General features: G+C 47.1%; 1 protein-coding gene across 3 annotated transcripts in view; it reads right to left on the bottom strand.

The window, feature by feature from the left end:
• HAUS3 (HAUS augmin like complex subunit 3) overlaps positions 1–23,776 on the bottom strand; it is a 173,779-nt gene that overhangs the window by 112,012 nt on the left and 37,991 nt on the right. For all 3 annotated transcript variants that reach the window (XM_069203764.1, XM_069203755.1, XM_069203744.1), the window contains one exon: positions 2,691–2,772. The gene's annotated coding sequence lies outside the window, so the exon portion shown is untranslated. The remainder of the gene's footprint in view (positions 1–2,690; positions 2,773–23,776) is intronic.

The following is a 23,776-nucleotide window of genomic DNA, read 5'->3' as shown; positions in this document are numbered from 1 at the left end:
TTAAACATTGTTTTTTGTGAAGGAGTGTTTGCTTAACATATTTTTTAATACGGATTAGCTTTTTCTGGCACTAGGTCCCATGACTCTACTTCCAAATCATGCATACTCTAAGCACGAGCTAGCTTGTACATAAAGGCATGCTTACCTGCAGCCTAGTCCAACAGAAAAAAAAAAGATTTAAAAAAATTTTAAAAAAAAGAAATGTGCCTTACTTAACAATTTTCAAAAGATCCTGGTCAAAATACTTTGGATGCACGGTGGGGTGGGAGTAGAATCCAAAAACAACAATAATGTGTTCTCAGATGCTTAGTAAAATGTTGCATTAAGTTTAATCCTACAGACATAAGAGCACAGCATTCAGCAGGGTCTTACTAGGCTGATTGCTCAATCTTAAATTTGCAGGACCAATGGAATTCTGTAGCATGTCTCTTTTAAATTTTATTCACAATCCGTAATCTATTATGTTATGGGTCAATGTACTTGATGTTAACAGTGCAAAGTTGTCAGTAGGGTTGTAGATTGTTTAATTAGTGCTTTCGAGCCACTATATATATTTTTTTTATTACCGCTTGCAGGCATGCCAACCTCAACCCTTCATATACAAAGCATTCCCTCCGATCTGTTTAAGGCAATAAATAAAGAATCACGAAAACACTTAAGTACATTATCAAACAGCAACTCTAAGTTTCCTTCTCTGCCTTCTCCCTTTCAGAATATTGGCATTTCAAGCTGCTGATACAGCTCTGGAGAACACAGCAAAATGCTTAGCAGTGCAGAGCCGTCACAATCAAATCATACAATATAAAGTGTTACCATCAATCGTGAATATTAAAATATACTTTATACAGGCCACAGAAACATGCAGCTTGCTGCCTAATACTTAAAGACTTAAAAGGAGACAAGAACAGAGAGTTAGAGCTAGAAAAAGAGAGAAGAGAGAAAGAAAGTGGAAAGGGTGAAGGAGTAAAAGGTAAGGTGTTAAAAAAAAAAAAAAAATCCTTTTAGTTTACATTCGCAAATTCCAAGCACCCAAGTTCAAATCAGGTGAGTAAAATGCATCATAAATCTACTCTTACATGCAAATGTATAGGCATTTCTTAGGGGGCTTACCTGAAAAGGTAAGTGAACACCAAACTCTCATGTATGTGTTGATATTTACATCTCTTAAAATAACTACAAGAGCAAAAGCCTAAGAAAAATTATCAAATCTAGATAAGATCAAACTGCACCTCTAACAGAGGGACAGCTCTACAAACAAGTGTTCTAATTTTTACTAAATATACATTTCATACCTTTGCCTGTTGCAAGATAATGAGTATCAACCGGAGTCTCAAGAAGAAGCCAACACTTAGCCTAAATCACTCTTAATGGCAAAGAAGATCAGAAAAGGTAAGAGCTGCAATTGCAACCTTTTCTCATTTGAGAAATGGCTCACAGGGCCATCTGTATTTTAAGTTGCTAAATACATTCATATAACTTACCACTGAGCAGCACAGGCCTTTCTAAGGGAGTGATCACAGCGGCTATAATAAAGTGCCAATGATAGACTAGTGTTTCGCCAGGAAGGCTATCAGACTGAAATGGAGACCTTGGGTATGATTTCAGAATTTTATTGCAAAACTGTAGAGTAAGGAAATACTGATTTAGATAGCTTAAAGCCATAGTCTTGTAGGAGATATGATGCTAAATGCCATGGAAGACTGTTTGACATACATTAAAAACTGCACCTTTTTGTTGCATTAAGTACTAAGGAATTAACGAACTGGCTTGAAAAATTAATTACATTTTGCGACTAGAGGCCAGGGGGCAGACAGTCGTACAAAATGAAGTGAAAAAACAGCGCACCTACCCACAATAATCTAGATCATCCGAGATAAATGGCAAGAAAGTAGACACCTATAGCTGTAGTAAGGTGATCTTCCCATCCCATACAAAAAGATGGGACACCAATATACCCTCTAAAAGTCTTCTAATTCAGTCATTTGGTAGCTCAGAAAATAACCTAGAGGATTATCTTATCGTACACCAATGTCTGATTCACATATTTAATGTTATACTACTCCATTGATTTGATTAACATACGTCTAGGCATCTTCACTGGGCTTGTCAAAACAGCCAAATAAATGTAGGTTGTTTTAGATCATGTTTTTAGCTACAAATCTGTAACCTGGACATATGGGAGTAAATTAAAACACCAAAAAAGTGTAAAGACACAGTCACAGACTCAAACTCTTGGCAGCAATGTGTGAGCTTCATATATGCTTAAACCATATTTATACATACAGAATAGGAAATTGGGAGTGTGGGTTGATTACAAAATCAAGCAGATCTGTCTTCTTAGCATGTATATGTTTTGCTATAATGGCAATATTAAGAAATACTCATTTTATATGAGACCATGAAGAGTCAATACACAGAACATTAAAAAGTGTACTCTTTGTAGTTTATCTATATGAATCTTCACTTGGCAGTCTACACAGATTAGTAGCACCCCACCTCTATTATTAGGATCTATTCCCAACACAATCTCTTAGTGAGATACAATGTTGTTCAAACACTTCCCAAAAAGTGTGTTAAGGAGCAATAGTTAGCACTGCAGGACTCTGACAGGAAGGAAGAATATACTAATTAGCAACATACCTGAATGGAGACTTCAACCACAGAAGACAACCTGCCTTAGCAAGACTTACCTTAATATAAAATTCTGATTCCTTCCTTGTGTGGTGGTTTGAGATTTTAGGCAGGTTTCAATATGGCTTCTTGGTTACCAGCCTAAATAAGTAAAACAGATTCTGTTAGTTGGTCAAGATGCTATCCTGTCCATTTCTCTCTTCCACTGGTATGTGCTGTTAACGATCTGCAGGGTCAGAGCTTCCCACATTGTTGGATTCTCAAGTGGATGGCAACCTCAATTCTGTCAGTTTCCGATAACCATTATTGAGGAGCAGGACCTATCTAGGACAGAGGTTCTTAACCTTTCGATTTCTGTGGGCCCCCACTTAATCATTACTGGAACCTGGGATTCACCAATGAATCATAAGTGGAATCCAGGGACCCCAACTGAGTCATTACTGGAAGCCGGTGACCCTGGCCTAAGCATTTTCAATGATTTAAACTGGAAACAAAATTTTAAAAAAATACAGAAACGAGCATTCAAACAAATACACATATGTGGAAATATTAAAGTTTAACTCGCAAATATGAAGAAAAAAAAATCACTTTTAATAGGAAGGTTGGAGCTTTTAAATTTGTTTTAAAAAAACAATTCAACTGAGGCCACTTGTCCATAGTAAATTCTGTTTGATGCACCTGCACTGCTTCCACTGATCAATCTGGGGATATTAATTCCATTTTTAGCCTCAAATTGCAAATCTCTTCACATTTAAAGAGTGTTTTAAAATGTTAAATTGTACATTTGCTCCTTCATTAAAATATACTTTTATTAACCTGCTAAGATTTAATTTTCCAAGCAGTTGCGGATCCCCATCGTAAGCTTTGCAGACCCCAGAGGTCCCTGAACCACAGGTTAGTAATCACTGATCTACAATGTCAATTTAAAATGATAACAATTTAACACTATCTACAACAAGTGGTATTACTCCCTTCAGTTTAAACCCTGTAGGACAAAGCAATTTTGCATTTGGTGCAAAAAAAAAAAAACACACACACAAAAAAAATGTGCTTTTTAACAGAAAGTTCAACTGTCAGTGGTCCATATTTTTGTCCACCATACCTATAAAGGTATTGGACACTGAATTCCACATTTACAATATAGGTCATGCCGCTACATGCATGAAAGTAATCAAATAGCTCCATCTAGACATTAAAGAAAATTCACAGTCATAATATGCACAACCAAACAGTAGTAGTAGTAGTAGTAGATCAAGTGAAATCATCATTCCAACAATATTTCGTACTAGTAGAACTACTTCAGCTAAAAAAATAGTAACATGGAAACAGGTCACATATGTTCTAATATGCCCTTTTGTTCACAACCCCTGTATATATATATATATATATATATATATATATATATATATATATATATATATATATATATATATATATATATATATATATATATATATATCTTCACACCAGTTTGACAATTAAGTCAAAAATGCGGCACTCACAGGATTACAGCAGATTGCTTTTATTACATAACAGGACCCCAAACAAACTAACACCAACGCGTTTCGACCTTCCCGGTCTTGGTCACAGTAATTACCCAATCCATTACAAGCACTATTTATACTAATCCTCTAAGCCATGCCCTTAAGTGGCATTCTGGGATAGGTAGTCAAAACAATATGTACTATTCCTAAAGCCAAACACAAAGCCTTTTACACCCTAATGTGTGTTCCACATACAGATAAAACTAAAAAATAAATGAAATAACCTACTTAGTGCATATATACAATATTGTTAAAACAATGTACAGCGACCATAACAACAGCTACTTTCTTCATCATTTCAATTGTTAATGTGTGCCATTTTTCTCTTTGCTTGCATTCCCACGTCAACAATGTCCAATAGTTATTAACAGTTTTCTCATTCCAAACAATTTTTCTTCCCCATTACTATATGGGGATCCAATTCCCAATTACCTTTTCACTTATTTCAACTGATGTACTCCATTACAATTTTTAAATTGACAGTGGGAATTAATCCATATTATACAATCAAGCTTATAGATGACAATACAGTTCCTCATCGTAGTTAATCCCAAATGGCATCTTAGTCTTTAACCTAATAATGTATCTGGATTCCAACCGTCTTAATCTTTGAACTCTATCACAACCCCGTTCATGCTTTTGTATTGTTGCAACACCATAGTACTTCATGGACAGCCAATCGAGTTCCTTGTGAGTTTTTAAATGTTTAGTCATTGCATATGTAGTATCCTCATTACGCACCGCCCTTATATGTTCTAAAATACGCTTTTTCAAAGGGCATACAGTGCTCCCTACATACCTCAGACCACATCGACATTCCAACACATATAGCACAAAAGATGTTTCACATGTAATTCTTTCTCTAATTTCAATTTCTCTGCCTCTATAATCTAGTATAGCTTTTTTATTACATCCAATTCTACATGCTTTACATTTTCTGCAGCAAAAGAAACCCTTACTGCCCTCTAGATATATATCTAAACCACTAATTACTGCTGTACGTCATTCATCGGTAATGTACTGTCACATCAATAGTTTGCAGGACTGTTTTCACAAACAGATATATTTGCTGTTCTTATCCAATTAATGGCCCATGTATCTGCAGAGACTACAAGACCTATTTCAGTTTCCCATTTAGCTCTACATTTGTCTGATATTGAGGTATTTGTCGAACAGAAGCATTTATAAAGAAGGTAAACACCCCTTCTCTAAAGTCTGGAGTGATTGCCCAGTGTCTCAACTGTGAGAAACAGAAATCATGTTTCAATATCAAACGCAAAAGATGATACAGTTCCACATGTTCCCAACAATGCCTTTCACATGCACATAACCCAGACTTATAAGTCCACTGTCTCCACAACAAAACAGTTTTATCTAGGATCCCTGTACAGAAGTGTGTGTTATATATGGTACAAGGGTTTGTGGTGATGGCTGTGTTTTAAAGTTCAATTTCTGAGAAAGCAGTTGCAGTGATCTAGCAAAGTGATTCTGGGCTACAACGGTTTATACACTTGGTGTTAACGTTTTAATGGAAGCCATAAAATGCATTGATTGGGTACCTTAGAATATTCTAGTTCTATTGAGAGCTATGGCGTTCAATAAAGATTACTTTAAGGGAGGACTCATTTAAGCTATTGTATTGTGGGAAACCTAAAACTGGTCTCTTACCATCTATTATAAAGTCAGTCTGCATATCCTCTGCATTCAAGTGTCTGACTGATAAGCCTCAAAGGATCTTTCAGAATTCAAAGGGAAAGAGTCCGTACAAAAGAAATCAGACACAATAGAAACTTGATTTTAAGAATGCTACCTTCCGAACTAGGAATTTTCTAGCTTAACCCATCAACATAACTCATTACTTAAAGTGTCTAATTGTCTAGACAAAGTACAGCTGAAAATATTGGATATTTCTAGGCAAACTGATATCAAAAGATTTAACTGGTCTTTTGGTCCATTTTGGACCCCTTTTTCTAGATTAATTGGGAGCATTGTTGGCCATTTAAACAGAGACCGTGCCTGTGGATCTAGAGATGAAGACACCTCTTGATTAGGTAGGTATTTTGTTTACAAAGAGCTCTAATTTGTGATGGCCTGAATTTATTTTAAGAATTCTACTAATGCTGTTAATTGTCTTCACTAGGCAGCCCTCGAAAAATCAAACAAATGTTACCAGATCTGTAGATCTAGTAACTTGAGTTATCTGCTCATCCGAACTGTATTCCTACAGACCCATAGTCACCGACACTAGCCTCAAACAGTGTGATCCTGAGCAAAATATTTTATTTATTTGAGCTTTCATTTACTTTATTATCGCATACAAGAGTATCTTTAAATACATGAGATCAGCATGTGTGCTGTACAACAAAATATTCGTTTGACTTCATAGACTAAACCTCTTCTCCATGTATAATAAGAAGGTACACACTAACCATGACTTTCCTTTCAATTCACTAATATTATTGTCATTAGGGTGGGGAAAATATTGCTTCTCAGTTCATGTTTCCAAGCTCTCACTTTTAATAATTACTCACTATGCATTGATATAATCTGACGTGCTAAGGTGAAACACTTCAGTGTATTAAGGAAATATAAATTTTTGAATTCTGAATATATCATATTTTAGCATGATCTTTGGTACATGACTTGCATGCCAAATAATTTTAGGGCTTGTGCACATGGTCTCAGAGTCAGAGGCAATCCCTGGCTGAGCTCTCCTGCTAATATGTCTCGTCCACCACTATACAGCAGGTTGGTGAGACACCAGCACCAGTGATGCCGGTTTGGGTAGAGGGGGGTGGGCGGCTGGAGGGAACCTTAAATATATGTACTCATGGAGAACCAATAACAACTACTTAAAGCTTTTCTGTTTGTATATTTTTTTTTTACGATTGCCCTTATGCCCAATTACCGCATGCAGTGTATTCTCAGCATTGACATGCACAACAACAACAATGGGACATGCCATCAGCAATACAAACAAGGGCCCTCATTACGACTTTGGCGGTCTTCTTAAAAGACTGCCAAAGCCGCTACAGCCAGCATACCGCCAGTGCTGGCGGTATGCTGCCTACCCTATTAGGAGTTTTCCACTGGGCTGGCAGGTGAAACAACGTTTCGGGGCTGGTCTAGCAGAAAACTCACCACAACATTGATGCCGGCTCGTAATGGAGCCGGTGGCAATGTTGTGGTGCGTCGGGTGCGAGAGCACCAGTCGTGCATTTCACTGCCCGTAATTCGAGCAGTGAAATGTGCAACGGGGCTGTCCATGGGGGCCTCTGCACTGCCCATGCCAAGTGCATGGGCAGTGCAGGGGCCCCGATGCCCCCTTTCCGCCAGCCTTTGCATGGCGGTGAGACCACCATGCAAAGGCGGGCGGAAAAGGAACGCGTAATCCCCAGGGCAGCGCTGCTTGCAGTGCTGCCCTGGCTGATTGCCACCATCGAGACCAGTCGGACCGTGGCCCATCTGCCACGGTCACGCCGCAGAGAGGGCAGACCGACCGCCAGCGCAAGTGTGGCGGTCTTGAGACCGCCATACTCGTAATGAGGGCCAAGGTGCCCACCTTTCTGGCTTTGCTCCATCATGCCAACCCTTACAGACTTCCAAATCTTATCTTGGCATGTTAACGAACTGTTAGATCATATTAAGCAGCCCACAGTCCTGATCTATGCTCACTGCTTCCTCCCCATCATCCTGATGCTTCAAGAGACACTTGCCGGGGATGCACTGCCTCATCTTGCTTCATCAGTGGTACAACAGGGCCTACCCCACCAGCTTTGCACGAAGGTCCCTAGAAGTGGAAATTTTACTTCCCCACTCCTTTCCAATGGCGATTACTCAAGTCCTCCCTGATGCTAAATGTCAATATATTTCCCACAGAGGTAGAGTAGTGGGGCAAGTTCTGAATCTGGTAGGTGTCTACGCCCCATTTGACTAGTGAGCTGCTTCTAACTAATCCTGTCCTGGCGCTCCCAGGTGGTACCACAGTGGTTGTAGGGAATGTCAAAGCTGTCCTGGACCCCCATGCTGACTCCACTTGTATCACCTCTAGACACCAGTGTGTGAGGGCCCATCAAATGCCCAGCTGGGTGGATGCCCCATGTCTATGACATATTGAGACTATGACACCCCCAACAAAAGCAACACACACACCTCAGCAGCCCACCACTCATGAGACCATAGATCTACTCATGCCGGCCAATGACTGTTTACATATTTTGGAGATACAAATTCTTCCCAGAGGGATTTCTCATCACTCCCTTGTGCTACTCAGTCTAGGTTCTAGGGCCTTGTTCCCAACGACCTATATGGCGCTTCAACGCATGGCAACTTAAAGGCCCAGCCCTGATGGCTACCCTACAGAGTTCTACAACACATATACTTATATCCTCTCTCTGCACCTGCTTGCACTTTATGAAGAATCTGCAAACATAGAGCACTCTCCACAGAACTTAATATGGCCACCATTAAGGTCATCTGGAAGTCGAGCCCTTCACCCAAATGTGTGGCCTAACAGTCCATCTCACTGATTAACAGGGAAATTAAACTCTTTGCCACGATACTAGCCACTCGACTGAAACCAGTTCAGGACTCCCTCATCCACCACCAAGCAGTACGTGGCATTGCCTCAGCCGGCTCCATGTTGCATTGACATGTCGACACTTCCCAACATTATCCATAGCCCTGCTGCTGATAGATTTTGAAAAAGCATTTGACACAGTGGACTGGACTTTTCTGTTGCCAGTCCTGCAGATAGCGGGCTTGGGGTCCTGAGTCTGTAGTCACTTTAAACCGCTTTATTCCAACCGACCACATGGGTACAAATTAATGATGTGGTCTCAGATTACTTCCCTATTTGCAAGGGCATGAGGCAGGGTTGCCCCATACCCCCCCCACCCCTCCTCATTGCCCTTGTCCCCTAGCACTGTTTATTTGCTGGGATGCACAGGTTCAGGGCTGGACGTGGACCACAAAGACCACATTGCTTTATACGCAGACTACGTCCTCCTGTTCCGGTCTAACCTCTCAGAGACTGGCCTGCCCTGCCTTAGTATTCTCTAGGTCTCTGAAGAGACCTCCAGGCTTACGGGTTAATCATGACAAAAATCAGTGCTGGTGCCGGTTTATTCCTCTAGGGACTATGTTGCATGGAAGACATCAAATCCTGCGCGATGCTCAAGCTTTCGTTACTTGGGGATCCATATTGCATCCCTTCCCGAAATGGACTGAATCTTTAACTTCACTCCGCTGATCCAGAGGATAACAGCAGATCTGAAAAGATGGGAGGACCTCCCACTTAACATTATGGGGAGGATTTCACTCTAAAAAATGATGATTCTGCAAAAGTTTTTGGATCTTGTTCAAAAATTTCTGCAGGGGGTGCCCCACCAGTGGTTCATGGAGATGGACTTCTTGGCGAAGTTGTTTCTCTGGCACAGATTTAGGCTGAGATTAGCCCTAGCTAAATGTCAACAGACACCATATGATGGTGGCCTGGGTATGACCTATCTCTACTATCTGGCATCTCAGACCCTTGTCAATGACTGCTTCAAGGGGGGCTGGTCGGACCCAGCAGACAATGGGTTTCGATGTAGTGTAGGAGATGCTTTTTGCACCCACATTCCTCAGATGCTTTCTAAGGTGACCAGGATGGTTCCTTCTGAGCTGGCATGCAGTGCTTCACTACACAGGCCAGGACTTCAAACTCACACTGCAGACCCCCTTGTGGAGAGGGACATGGTTGATTGAGGCGACCAGTCTGGAGGGATTTACCCAATGGGAATCAATAGGAATTTCCTTGCTGGAGAACGTCTGGTCGGGTACCATATACACTCTGTTCGGGACCTCCAATCGGCCTATGCTTTATCATTTATCCAGTTCCACAGAAATCTTCAGCTGCACTACGCATGAAGAGTACAGGACTCTCTGGGCACAACACTACCCGAACACAGTCCCCTGGAAGCTAAACTCCTTATGGGTGTGCTACCAAAAAGGGGAAATCTCCCAAATCTACCACTCCTTAACCATTACACCCCCCCCCCCCCCCCATACCTCTACACTACTGCGAACCCAATTGGAGGAGTGGGTGGGACAGATGAAGGATGACGATTGGTGGAACTCTAGGATGGCTCCCCGTACCACCATGGTCTCCTCTAGGCTGCAACTAGTGCAAACATAGTATCTCCACTACGCTTATCTCACTCCCATTCATCTGCACAGTGCACATCTTCTCCCTGGACCCACGTTTCAGGTATCCCCACGCTCCAGCAGATTTCTACCATATGCTCTGGACATGCCCCCTCATTATGAGTTATTGAGGTGAAATTATCAGGACACTATCGGAGGTACAGGGGTGGGAAGTGGAGCTATCACCAAAAATCATTCTTCTGGTAATATCTGAGGGGAAAGGAGGCACGAGAACTGACCGGGTGTTGGTCGAGTGGCCACCATGGTCGCCAAATGTTAGACAGCCTGTAAACAAAGTATGCCACTCCACCCTCGCTGTCTCAATGGCGCTGAGGTGTAGACTGGTGTGCACAACAAAAGAAGCTAGTATACGTAGCCTGGGGCAGCCCCAAAAAGCATGCTAAGATTTGGAGAAAATGGTGGAACTATTTTGGGCTTGATGGCTCTAAACTCTTTGAGAATGTTCCCTTACGAGTTTGTACAATGTTGACTTTTTGCAATCGAAATCACGCTGAGATCTAGCTACTGTACTTATAGTAGTGGCCAGAAGAACGAGTTACTTACCTTCGGTAACGACTTTTCTGGTGGATACATTAGCTACCTGTGGATTCCTCACCTAATGAATACTCCCATGGCGCCAGCATTCGACGGAAATCTTCTTCCTAGTCTCTGCACGTCGACGAGGACGTCATTCCAGCCATGCGACGCCGTCTGACGTCATACAGGCAATAAGAGGTCCTCGACGACGTGCCGACGTCAGTACCAACATTTTTTACGTGCATGAGAACAACAATCCAATGCAATGAAAGAGCAAGGTAACATCCCATAACATTGTAAAACACACAACATTGCAATGAATAGCTGTAAATTTAATATAACTCTTTTTTTTTTTTTAAACCAACAACTATATGCAAATCATGTATATACACAAAGGTATATACATATATATATATATATATATACACAGATAAATATACACAAATATCCATATATACAACATCTATTGCAACCTTGAAGACCAAGAGGAGCGCACTCAAGGATTACTTGGTAAGACCAGAAAGGCAACGGGGAGGTGGGTGGGATCGTGAGGAATCCACAGGTAGCTAATGTATCCACCAGAAAAGTCGTTACCGAAGGTAAGTAACTCGTTCTTCTGATGGATACAACTACCTGTGGATTCCTCACCTAATGAATAGAGTCCCAAAGCAGTACCACGCCCGGTGGCGGGTGCCTAAATGGTCAAACCAAGAAATCCTGCAGCACTGACCGTGCAAAATGGCCGTCCCTTCTAACCTCAGAATCCAAACAGTAATGTTTCGCAAAAGTGTGAAGGGACGACCAAGTTGCGGCCTTGCAGATGTCGACCACAGGAACACCTCTGGCCAAGGCCGAAGTGGCCGACTTAGCTCTGGAGGAATGAGCTCTAATGCCCTCAGGAGGATCCTTCTTTGCCAAAGAGTAACAGATTTTAATGCAAAGAACAACCCACCTGGATAGTGTTCTCTTGTGGACTGCCTTTCCTCTCCTCTTGCCCACGTATCCAATGAACAGCTGATCCTCCAGCCTGAAATCCTTTGTTCTATCAATAAAAAAAAAACTCAACGCCCTCTTTGGGTCCAGCCGGTGCAGTCTTTCTTCCTCTTTGGAAGGATGAGGCGGAGGATAGAACGTGGACAAAGTAATTGTCTGAGCCAAATGGAAAGGTGAAACAACCTTCGGGAGGAAAGCAGCCTTGGTCCTCAACACCACCTTATCCCCATAAAAAGTTGTATAAGGGGGCTTTACCGACAAGGCCTGCAACTCACTCACTCTCCTTGCAGATGTTATAGCTACCAGGAAGACTGTTTTCATAACCAGATATCTTAAGGGGCAAGAATGCATAGGTTCAAAAGGGGCCCCCATAAGGAAAGACAGGACCAGGGACAAATCCCATTGCAGCATAACAAATGGTTTTGGAGGATATTTATTTAGAAGACCTTTCAAGAACCTGATAACAATAGGGGATTTAAATAACGATGGTTGGTCTGGAAGACATATGAAGGCTGACAAGGCCGATAAATAACCCTTAATGGTAGCCACTGCACAGCCTTTCTGCGCTAGAAACAGAGCAAAAGACAAAACGTCCGATAAATGAGCTTGCAAAGGATTAATCTGCCTCTCTCCACACCACATCACAAATTTAGACCACCTATTAGCGTAGATAGATTTAGTGGAGTGTCGCCTGGCCGCTAATATAACATCCACTACATCAGGCGGGAGAGAAAAGGAACTCAGGTTGCCCCGTTCAATCTCCAGGCATGTAGGTGCAGACTCTGGAGGTTGGGGTGTAAAACCTGCCCCTGCGACTGCGAGAGGAGGTCTGCCCTGAGAGGGAGACGGAGCGGAGGGCACATTGAGAGTTGGAGAAGGTCGGAGTACCACACCCTCCTTGGCCAATCCGGAGCTATAAAGATGACCTGGGCCCGGTCTTGGCGAATCTTCCTCAATACTCGAGGAATCAAGGGTATGGGAGGAAACGCGTAAAACAACTGGCTGCACCAGGTTATTTGAAACGCGTCCCCCAACGCTCCCTGCATCGGATACTGGAGGCTGCAGAATAACGGACAATGCGCGTTCTCCAGAGTGGCAAACAGATCTACCCGAGGAAACCCCCAACTTTGGAAGATTAAACGGACTTGATCTGGATGGAGACGCCACTCGTGGTCTGCCGAGAATTGGCGACAGACTGTCCGCACGTACATTCAAGCCCCCGGCCAGATGATTTGCTACCAAACAAATCTGATGGTCCTCTGCCCAGGACCATAGTCGAAGAGCTTCTCTGCAGAGAAGGTACGACCCTACTCCTCCCTGTTTGTTTATGTACCACATCGTGGTAGTATTGTCCGTTAGGACCTGTACCGACTGACCACGAAGGGAAGGGAGGAAGGCCTTGAGAGCCAGACGTACAGCCCGTAACTCTAACAGATTGATATGAAACATCTGTTCCTCTGGAGACCAAAGGCCTTTGATCTCCAGATCCCCCAGATGAGCTCCCCACCCTAGAGTGGAATCATCCGTTATGACCGTGGCCACTGGTGGCGACTGCGCGAACGGCTTTCCTTGTGAAAGATTGTTGCCCGCAATCCACCACCTCAATTCCACAGCAGCATCTCTGGAGATCTTGACAGCACCTTTTAGATCCCCTTTGTGTTGAGACCACTGCCTTCGGAGGCACCACTGAAGAGCCCTCATGTGCCAGCGAGCATGCGTGACCAACAGAATGCAGGAGGCAAACAGACCGAGCAGACGAAGGACCTTGAGGACTGGAACTACCGCTCCATTTCGAAACATTGGAACCAATTCCTGAATATCTTGGATCCGCTGAGGCGGAGGAAAGGCTCGACCCAATGTCGTATCCAGTACTGCCCCTATGAACAGGAGGCGCTGAGAGGGCTCCAGGTGAGATTTGGGCTCGTTCACCGAAAAACCCAGGTCGAACAACAGCTGGGTTGTTGACTGCAGATGATGCGACACAAGCTCCGGAGACTTGGCTTTGATCAACCAGTCGTCCAAGTAAGGGAATACTGCTATCCCCTTCCTTCTGAGCTCTGCCGCAACCACTGACATCACCTTCGTGAAGACTCGAGGAGCTGAAGTAAGACCAAACGGGAGGACCGCAAACTGATAGTGTTGCGATCCCACCACAAACCGGAGATACTTCCTGTGTGACTTGAGTATCGGGATGTGAAAGTAAGCATTCTGCAAGTTGACAGACACCATCCAATCTTCTTTGTTCAACGCCAAAAGCACCTGTGCTAGGGTCAGCATCTTGAACTTTTCCTGATTGAGGAACCAATTCAAGATCCTCAGATCCAGGATCGGTCTCAACCGACCATCCTTCTTGGGAATCAGGAAATACCTTGAGTAACAACCTCGACCCCTTTCCTGCTCTGGGACCAACTCCACCGCGCCCTTTGAAAGGAGGACTTGAACCTCCTGTTCTAGCAACAGGAGGTGTTCTTCTGAACAATAAGATGGGCGGGGCGGGATGAGGGGCGGGAACTCCCGAAAGGGAAGGGTGTAGCCTTTTCCCACAATACTGAGAACCCAAGTGTCCGTTGTAACAGTCTTCCATTTGCGGAGAAAATGCTGTAATCTTCCCCCTACAGGAGAGGAGTGAGTGGGAAATGGTGGAAGCGTAAGGCTGCTTCCCCTGCTGCACCCCTCCAGAGGATGAGGAAGAGGCAGAGTGCGGCTGAGAGGCTCCTCTGGTGCGGGCCCTACCTCTCCCTCTAAAAGATCTATAGGGATGGGAAGAAGCAGGTTGCTGGTATCTCCCCCGAAAGGAAGAGGAGGAAGAGCCACGCCCAAATCGACGAAACCTCCTTAAAAATCTGGAAGAGGCAGAGGAAGAAGGAGCTTGGAGCCCTAATGATTTAGCTGTGGCCCTGCTCTCCTTAAAACGTTCCAAGGCCGAATCTGCCTTGGCCCCAAACAGCTTGTCCCCATCAAAAGGGAGATCCAATAAGGTTGACTGCACATCCGCAGAAAACCCCGAGTTACGGAGCCAGGCCTGTCTCCTTGCCACCACAGTTGTGCCCATCGCTCTGGCCACCGAGTCGGTTGTGTCTAGCCCAGTCTGAATAATCTGGGTCGCGGCAGCCTGGGCATTTGAAACAACATCCAAAAGACCCTGGGGAAGCTCCGTAAATGATGAGGAAATGTCATCCATAAGAGCATGAATATATCTCCCTAGGATACAAGTTGCATTGGTGGCCTTCAACGCCAGACTGCAGGACGAAAAAATCTTCTTGGACTGCGCATCCAGTTTCTTCGAGTCCCTGTCTCCAGGCACCGTCGGGAACGAACCAGGCGCTGATTTGGATGAACAGGAGGCCTGCACCACCAAGCTCTCCGGTGTAGGGTGCCTAGAAAGAAAGCCAGGGTCAGTTGGTGCAGCTCGATACCTCCTGGCTACGGCTCTGTGAACCGCTGGGGAAGATACTGGTCTCTTCCACACCTCTAGCACCGGATCCAGCAAAGCGTCATTAAACGGCAAGAGTGGTTCCGCCGCAGCTGAGGCCGGATGTAGCACCTCTGTCAAAATGTTCTGTTTTGCCTCTACCACCGGCAAAGGCAGGTCCAGAAAACTAGCCGCCTTCCGTACCACTGCGTGAAAGGAAGCAGCCTCCTCCGTGTATTCCCCTGGAGACGAAAGATCCCACTCAGGGGAAGTGTCCAGCCCACTGGCCGTCTCTAGACCATGCAGTCCATCACCCGAGTCCTCTAGTTCTCCTTCTTCCAGGACTCTTTGGTACTCCTGCTCCTCTAATAAACGGAGAGCACGTCTCCTCGAATGAAGCCTATGCTCGATACGCGGAGTCGACAATGCCTCCGCCGAATTCGAAGATCGGCGCCGATCTTCAGAAGCCACCGACGCCACGTCCGGCGCCACAGGTAACTTCGGCGCCGATGAAAGAGCACTCGGAGCGGATGGACCCAACGGAGTCACAGGACGAAATCCCGACGTCGACGGGATGGAAATCTCCGGGGCCAATCCCTCTGAAGCCACCGGAGCAGCCACCGGCGCCGAGCCCACGTTCCCAAAAGGGAGAAAGGGCATAAAGGGTGCCGGCCGTAGAGGCGCAGGATCACCCAAAGAAAAGGCCAAAGGGCCAGCTGGAGCACCCCCTGGAGCCATCTGTTGGAAGATGGTATACATCGCATTTAGGAATGCGGTACTATCGGCTCCAATCAATCAATCACATTTATAAAGCGCGCTACTCACCCATAAGGGTCTCAAGGCGCTGGGGGGGAGGGGGTCAGTGCTCGAAGAGCCAGGTCTGGAGCTGCCTTCTGAAGGGGAGGTGTTCGGGTATGGCGCGAAGGTGACTGGGCAGGGAGTTCCAGGTCTTCGCTGCCAGAAAAGAGAAGGATTTTCCTCCGGCGGTGGTTTTGCGGATGCGGGGGAACGGCTGCCAAGGCCTGACCGGTGGAGCGCAGAGTGCGCGGAGGAGTGTAGAAGGAGACGCGGGAGTTGATGAGTTTGGGTCCGAGGTTGTAGAGGGCTTTGTGTGCGTGGGTGAGGAGTCTGAAGGTGATCCTCTTGTTGACCGGGAGCCAATGGAGTTTTCTCAGGTGTCCGGAGATGTGGTGGTGGCGAGGTATGTCCAGGATGAGTCGTGCTGCGGCGTTCTGGATCCGTTGAAGTTTCCTCTGCAGCTTGGTGGTGATGCCGGCGTACAGAGTGTTCCCGTAGTCCAGGCGGCTGGTGACGAGGGCGTGGGTGACGGTCTTCCTGGTGTCGATGGGGATCCAGCGGAAGATCTTGCGGAGCATGCAGAGGGTGTTGAAGCACGCTGAGGTCACCGAGTTGACCTGTCTGGTCATCGAGAGGGAGGAGTCCAGGATGAAGCCGAGGTTGCGTGCGTGGTTGGTCGGTTGGGGAGTGCTGCCTAGGGCGGGGGGCCACCAGGAGTCGTCCCATGCGGAGGGGGTAGGGCCGAGGATGAGGACCTCCGTTTTATCTGTGTTCAGTTTCAGTCGGCTGTCTGTCATCCAGGTCGCTACTTCCTTCATGCCGTCGTGCAGTCTGGTCCTTGCTGATGTGGGGTTGTTGGTGAGGGATAAGATGAGCTGGGTGTCGTCGGCGTAGGATATGATGTCGAGTCCGTGTTTGCGTGCGATGTTTGCCTGGGGGGTCATGTAGACGTTGAATAGGGTGGGGCTGAGGGAGGATCCTTGGGGTACGCTGCAAGAGCCTACTAAAATCTACAAAAAAGGAGGGGCTGAGAGGGGAGGACGGCGCACGGCACTCGGGGGCACACGCACGGGATACAAGGAGAGAAAAGGGAATTTCAGTCACTCGGGGGCACACGCACGGGATACAAGGAGAGAAAAGGGATTTTTAGTCAGCACCAGCACAAGCACAAGCACTCGGGGTACACAGGCAAGAAGGGGGGAGCACACTCACAGGAGAGGAAGGCAGTCAGGGACTGGAGGCGCTGCGTGAGCAGGGGAGCGACCTACCCGAGGGTCAGTGGTCGCTACCTCTGCCTCGCAGCGGCCGCCATTTAAGGGGTAGGTGGGGAGGCGGGGTCAGCTGGGAGGCGGGAGGTGGGCGGGCAGGGGAGCTGGAAGCGGGAAAAAAGAGCAGCAAAAAAGAGCGGCAAAAAAGAGCGGCAAAAAAGAGCGGCAAAAAACGGCGGGAAAAGCGCAGTAGGAGCGGCGGGAAAAAGCGGCAAGACGGCGAAAAGGGAACAAGAGCCTACTAAAATCTACTAAAAAGGAGGGGCTGAGAGGGGAGGACAGCGCACGGCACTCGGGGGCACACGCACGGGATACAAGGAGAGAAAAGGGAATTTCAGTCACTCGGGGGCACACGCACGGGATACAAGGAGAGAAAAGGGATTTTTAGTCAGCACAAGCACTTGGGGTACACGGGCAAGAAGGGGGGAGCACACTCACAGGAGAGGAAGGCAGTCAGGGACTGGAGGCGCTGCGTGAGCAGGGGAGCGACCTACCCGAGGGTCAGTGGTCGCTACCTCTGCCTCGCAGCGGCCGCCATTTAAGGGGTAGGTGGGGAGGCGGGGTCAGCTGGGAGGCGGGAGGTGGGCGGGCAGGGGAGCTGGAAGCGGGAAAAAAGAGCGGCAAAAAAGAGCGGCAAAAAACGGCGGGAAAAGCGCGGTAGGAGCGGCGGGAAAAAGCGGCAAGACGGCAAAAAGGGAACAAGAGCCTACTAAAATCTACTAAAAAGGAGGGGCTGAGAGGGGAGGACGGCGCACGGCACTCGGGGGCACACGCACGGGATACAAGGAGAGAAAAGGGAATTTCAGTCACTCGGGGGCACACGCACGGGATACAAGGAGAGAAAAGGGATTTTTAGTCAGCACAAGCACAAGCACTCGGGGTACACGGGCAAGAAGGGGGGAGCACACTCACAGGAGAGGAAGGCAGTCAGGGACTGGAGGCGCTGCGTGAGCAGGGGAGCGACCTACCCGAGGGTCAGTGGTCGCTACCTCTGCCTCGCAGCGGCCGCCATTTAAGGGGTAGGTGGGGAGGCGGGGTCAGCTGGGAGGCGGGAGGGCAGGGGAGCTGGAAGCGGGAAAAAAGAGCGGCAAAAAACGGCGGGAAAGCGCGGTAGGAGCGGCGGGAAAAAGCGGCAAGACGTCGAAAAGGGAACAAGAGCCTACTAAAATCTACTAAAAAGGAGGGGCTGAGAGGGGAGGACGGCGCACGGCACTCGGGGGCACACACACGGGATACAAGTAGAGAAAAGGGAATTTCAGTCACTCGGGGGCACACGCACGGGATACAAGGAGAGAAAAGGGATTTTTAGTCAGCACAAGCACAAGCACTCGGGGTACACGGGCAAGAAGGGGGGAGCACACTCACAGGAGAGGAAGGCAGTCAGGGACTGGAGGCGCTGCGTGAGCAGGGGAGCGACCTACCCGAGGGTCAGTGGTCGCTACCTCTGCCTCGCAGCGGCCGCCATTTAAGGGGTAGGTGGGGACGCGGGGTCAGCTGGGAGGCGGGCGGGCAGGGGAGCTGGAAGCGGGAAAAAAGAGCGGCAAAAAACGGCTGGAAAAGCGCGGTAGGAGCGGCGGGAAAAAGCGGCAAGACGGCGAAAAGGGAACAAGAGCCTACTAAAATCTACTAAAAAGGAGGGGCTGAGAGGGGAGGACGGCGCACGGCACTCGGGGGCACACGCACGGGATACAAGGAGAGAAAAGGGAATTTCAGTCACTCGGGGGCACACGCACGGGATACAAGGAGAGAAAAGGGATTTTTAGTCAGCACAAGCACAAGCACTCGGGGTACACGGGCAAGGGGTGGGGAAAGCCGGATACTGGGGTGCCTGTCTCGAAGGCGACCCCGACGCCGGCCTTGACGTCTGAGACGCCGGAGACAACACTTGAGGCTGCACCACTTCAATCACCGACGCCTGTCCAGGTGAAGTCGGCGACGCCGGAGAGGGCAACGGCGTCGATGGATGCGGCGTGACCGTGGGACTGACCTCCCAAGCCCTCCGGCGCCGATCCGAAGACCTAGAACGAGTCTCCTTGCTTGAATGGCGCTGTGATTCTTTACGGCGCCGGGAGTCTCGATGACGTCGATGCCTTGGTGAAGAAGACTTCTTGTGATGTTTTTCTTTTTTCGACTTCGCCATAAACAACTTCGCCTCACGTTCCTTGAGGGCCTTTGGATTCATGTGCTGGCATGAATCGCAAGTCGCGACGTCGTGGTCGGAGCTCAAACACCAAAGGCAGTCGGAGTGAGGGTCCGTAACTGACATCTTGCCCCCACACTCACGACAAGGCTTAAAACCCGACTTTCTCTGCGACATTCTTACTGTAGCGAAGGACTACGCAGCAAAAATACACTGTAACCACGAAAGTAACAGTTGCTCCCTCGAAGATAACCGTTTCGAATGCACGGAAAAAAGGGAACTGACGTCGGCACGTCGTCGAGGACCTCTTATTGCCTGTATGACGTCAGACGGCGTCGCGTGGCTGGAATGACGTCCTCGTCGACGTGCAGAGACTAGGAAGAAGATTTCCGTCGAATGCTGGCGCCATGGGAGTATTCATTAGGTGAGGAATCCACAGGTAGTTGTATCCATCAGAAGTAGCTGTTTGTGGTACATGTAACCAAAACAATATTCAAGTTGTTTATATATTTTTAAAAAACACCAAAACAAAAAAATACTAAATAAAGTGCTTCAGGCACAAAAACAGTCGTACAGCACTGTGCCACTTAAAAAAAAAAAAAAAAAAAAAAAAGAAGAGAAACAGATCTTATTTTATCTTAACCTAACACAGAGGCATTCATTATATCCACTTCAGAATAGTAAGTGGCTGAGCAGGCCAAACAATATTCAGACTTGAGAAGAGAGGACTGCACAAGTTGTTTAGCCTGGGCTGAAGAACCAGAGCTATTTTTGTCTGGTGCACCATATCAGACTTGCACCAGTTTTGTGCATGTGCTTGAAGCTGTACACACCTTTATTGTTGCAACTAATCTTTTGGGGGTGACCACAGTGAGTTAGATAATTTTAGGACTTGTCCTGCACATTTGCACTACTTTGAGTGCACTCACTGCCGCACTTAGCCAGGACATATCTCTCCTGTTACTTTAGTGCTGTAAATGATTGTAATTCTGTATCTAGCCGGGACTCCATGTTACTTCTGTGATGCCCTTGTACTCCCGAATCTTTATTAGTTTCTCTTGTGCGGTACCAGTTTAAGGGACTGCCCATCTAGTGAATAAAATTCTTGGCACAGCGTGAACTTTCTCACCCTCACAATCTTTCCCACTCAAGCCCAAAACCAGTTGCTAGCTATGGAATACCTGCTGGTGTCTGTGTCCCTCAGTCATGGGCAGGGCTGCATTCATGCATGCATGCATGCTGGGTGATTCTGAGCCTTATGGCAGGTTCATCCCCCTCTAGGTATGAGCTGCATGTGATGTAAGAAGTCAAAAAAAGATACACAAGCACACAGCAGTTTAACTTGGTGTTATTGTCCAACTATACAACTTAAATTGTGTATTTAGCAATTTTGCACAGGTTCCCAAGCAATTTGCCTACTACGGCTCCATAACTTTCTGGTGGACTTTTACCTGTGTCTTTCCAAGGTAACTAAAGGCCACATGATGACTAAAAGTCAAAATCCCACAGTCAATAAAGCTGGGTTCCCAGACAAGGAAAGCCAGGCAGATCCCTTGCATTTAAAACTTAGGGTGCAGATACTGGCAGCAAGCTGCAACCCAGTTTTACTTACAATTAAGGACCAATGTACAAAAGCTAAATGGTGTCTTAAAACATGTGAATGTCTAACCAGTGTGCTACGAACTCTATGCTAGTCTGAAAGGTCAGGCAGAACATCGGTCCTTTCAGTCTGGCTGTAGCCAGACCCTGCCTGCAATCATCAGCGGAGATGGGTTAGGAATGTTTTTAGGTGTTTGTTTTTAAACCTTGTTTAGACCTAGATGGTCTCGTCCAAGGCTACAGTTCCCCTGTGCCTTGGACGAGATCATCTCGTCCAAGGCACAGGGGAACTTGGGGGAGCGCTAGCACGCCCCCCCCGTGCACCCCCCTCCTCCCCCAATGCGAGGATGGAAGGGGAAGACCTTCCCCTTCCACCCCCGACCCCCCCCCCACACCCCTGTGACGTCAGCGAGCGTGCGCTGATTAGTCACGGGGGCCTCCCCCATCGCGCTGGAAGCAGAGCTTCCAGCGCGATTGAAAGAGAAATGCTAAGCATTTCTCTTTCAAACACGTGGAGGAGGCCCGGAGGGGCTTCAAAGGGAAGGAAATGTATTTCCTTCCCTTTGAAGTCTCTCCGAGGGTTTCAAAAGCCGGATTGCTTGCAATCCGGCTTTTGAAACCCCAATAGACACCAGGGATTTTTTTTTTTTGGTGATATTATCATAAGGGAGCGACCCCTTGGGCAAGGGTCGCTCCCAGGGGGGGCATGTTTTCGGGAAGGCCTTTTGGGGCAGAAACCTCTAGGCACCAGGGATACATTTTTTTTTTTTAACTTTTTTTTGTTTTTTTTTTTAGGTGGGGAGCGACCCCTTAGGCAAGGGTCGCTCCCCTTGGGGGAAAATTATATTTAGGCCATTTCTGCCCCCCTTGGGGGCAGATTGGCCTATTTTGATGAGGCCAATCTGCCCCCAAGGGGGGCAGAAACCACTAGACACCAGGGTTTTTTTTCTTTGCGTGAATTTCACGCAAGGGGAGCGACCCCTTAAGCAAGGGTCGCTCCCTGGGGGGGCAATTTATTTTAGGCCATTTCTATTATTAGTCCGATCTTCCCTCAGGAGGGGCAGAAACCTCTAGGCGCCAGGGCAAATTTTATTTTTGTGGTTTTTTTTCTTCTTCTTTTTTTCGAGATGGGGAGCGACCCATCAGGCAAGGGTCGCTCCCCTGGGGGGCAAATTGAATTTAGGCCATTTCTGCCCCCCTTGGGGGCAGATTGGCCGATTTTAGGTCAATCTGCCCCCAAGGGGGCAGAAACCACTAGGCACCTGGGATTTGTTTTTTGGCGCCAATGTCACGCAGGGGGAGCGACCCCGTAGGCAAGGGTCGTTCCCGGGCAGGGGGGGTTTGGGAGGGGTCAAATTTATTTTAGGGCATTTCTGAAACACCCCCCCCCCCCAGGCCGGCTGAGCTAGAGGCCAAACTCCACAGGTAGGCACTTTGCAAAAAACACCTCTGTTTTCTGGGAAAAAATATGTTGTGTCCACGTTGTGTTTTGGGCGGAAGGAAATTTGTGGCTCCTCTCAGATTCCAGAACTTTCTGCCACAGAAATGTGAGGAACATGTGTTTTTTTAGCCACATTTTGAGGTTTGCAAAGGATTCTGGGTAACAGAACCTGGTCCGAGCCCCGCAAGTCACCCCTCCTTGGATTCCCCTAGGTCTCTAGTTTTCAGAAATGCACAGGTTTGGTAGGTTTCCCTAGGTGCCGGCTGAGCTAGAGGCCAAAATCTACAGGTAGGCACTTTGCAAAAAACACCTCTGTTTTCTTTCAATAAATGTGATGTGCCCACGTTGTGTTTTGGGGCATTTCCTGTCACGGGCGCTAGGCCTACCCACACAAGTGAGGTATCATTTTTATCGCGAGACTTGGGGGAACGCTGGGTGGAAGGAAATTTGTGGCTCCTCTCAGATTCCCGAACTTTCTGTTACCGAAATGTGAGGAAAACTTGTTTTTTTAGCCAATTTTGAGGTTTGCAAAGGATTCTGGGTAACAGAACTTGGTCAGAGCCCCACAAGTCACCCCATCTTGGATTCCCCTAGGTCTCTAGTTTTAAAAAATGCACAGGTTTGGTAGGTTTCCCTAGGTGCCGGCTGAGCTAGAGGCCAAAATCTACAGGTAGGCACTTATCCACATTTTTGAAAGAAAACAGGAGGTGTTTTTTGCGGTGTCCACGTTGCGCTTTGGGGTGTTTCCTGTCGCGGGCGCTAGGCCTACCCACACAAGTGAGGTATCATTTTTATCGGGAGACGTGGGCGAACGCTAGGTGGAAGGAAATTTGTGGCTCCTCTCAGATTCCAGAACTTTCTGCCACAGAAATGCGAGGAACATGTGTTTTTTTAGCCAAATTTTGAGGTTTGCAAAGGATTCTGGGTAACAGAACCTGGTCCGAGCCACACAAGTCACCCCATCTTGGATTCCCACAGGTCTCTAGTTTTCAGAAATGCACAGGTTTGGTAGGTTTCCTTAGGTGGCGGCTGAGCTACAGGCCAAAATCTACAGGTAGGCACTTTGCAAAAAACACCTCTGTTTTCTTTCAAAAATTTGCATGTGTCCACGTTGCGCTTTGGGGCGTTTCCTGTCGCGGGCGCTAGGCCTACCCACACAAGTGAGGTATCTTTTTTATCGGGAGACGTGGGGGAACGCTAGGTGGAAGGATATTTGTGGCTCCTCTC

This window comes from Pleurodeles waltl, chromosome 1_2, assembly GCF_031143425.1.
Source record: "Pleurodeles waltl isolate 20211129_DDA chromosome 1_2, aPleWal1.hap1.20221129, whole genome shotgun sequence".
NCBI lineage: Eukaryota > Metazoa > Chordata > Amphibia > Caudata > Salamandridae > Pleurodeles > Pleurodeles waltl.
This window is presented reverse-complemented; position numbering and strand designations above follow the sequence as displayed.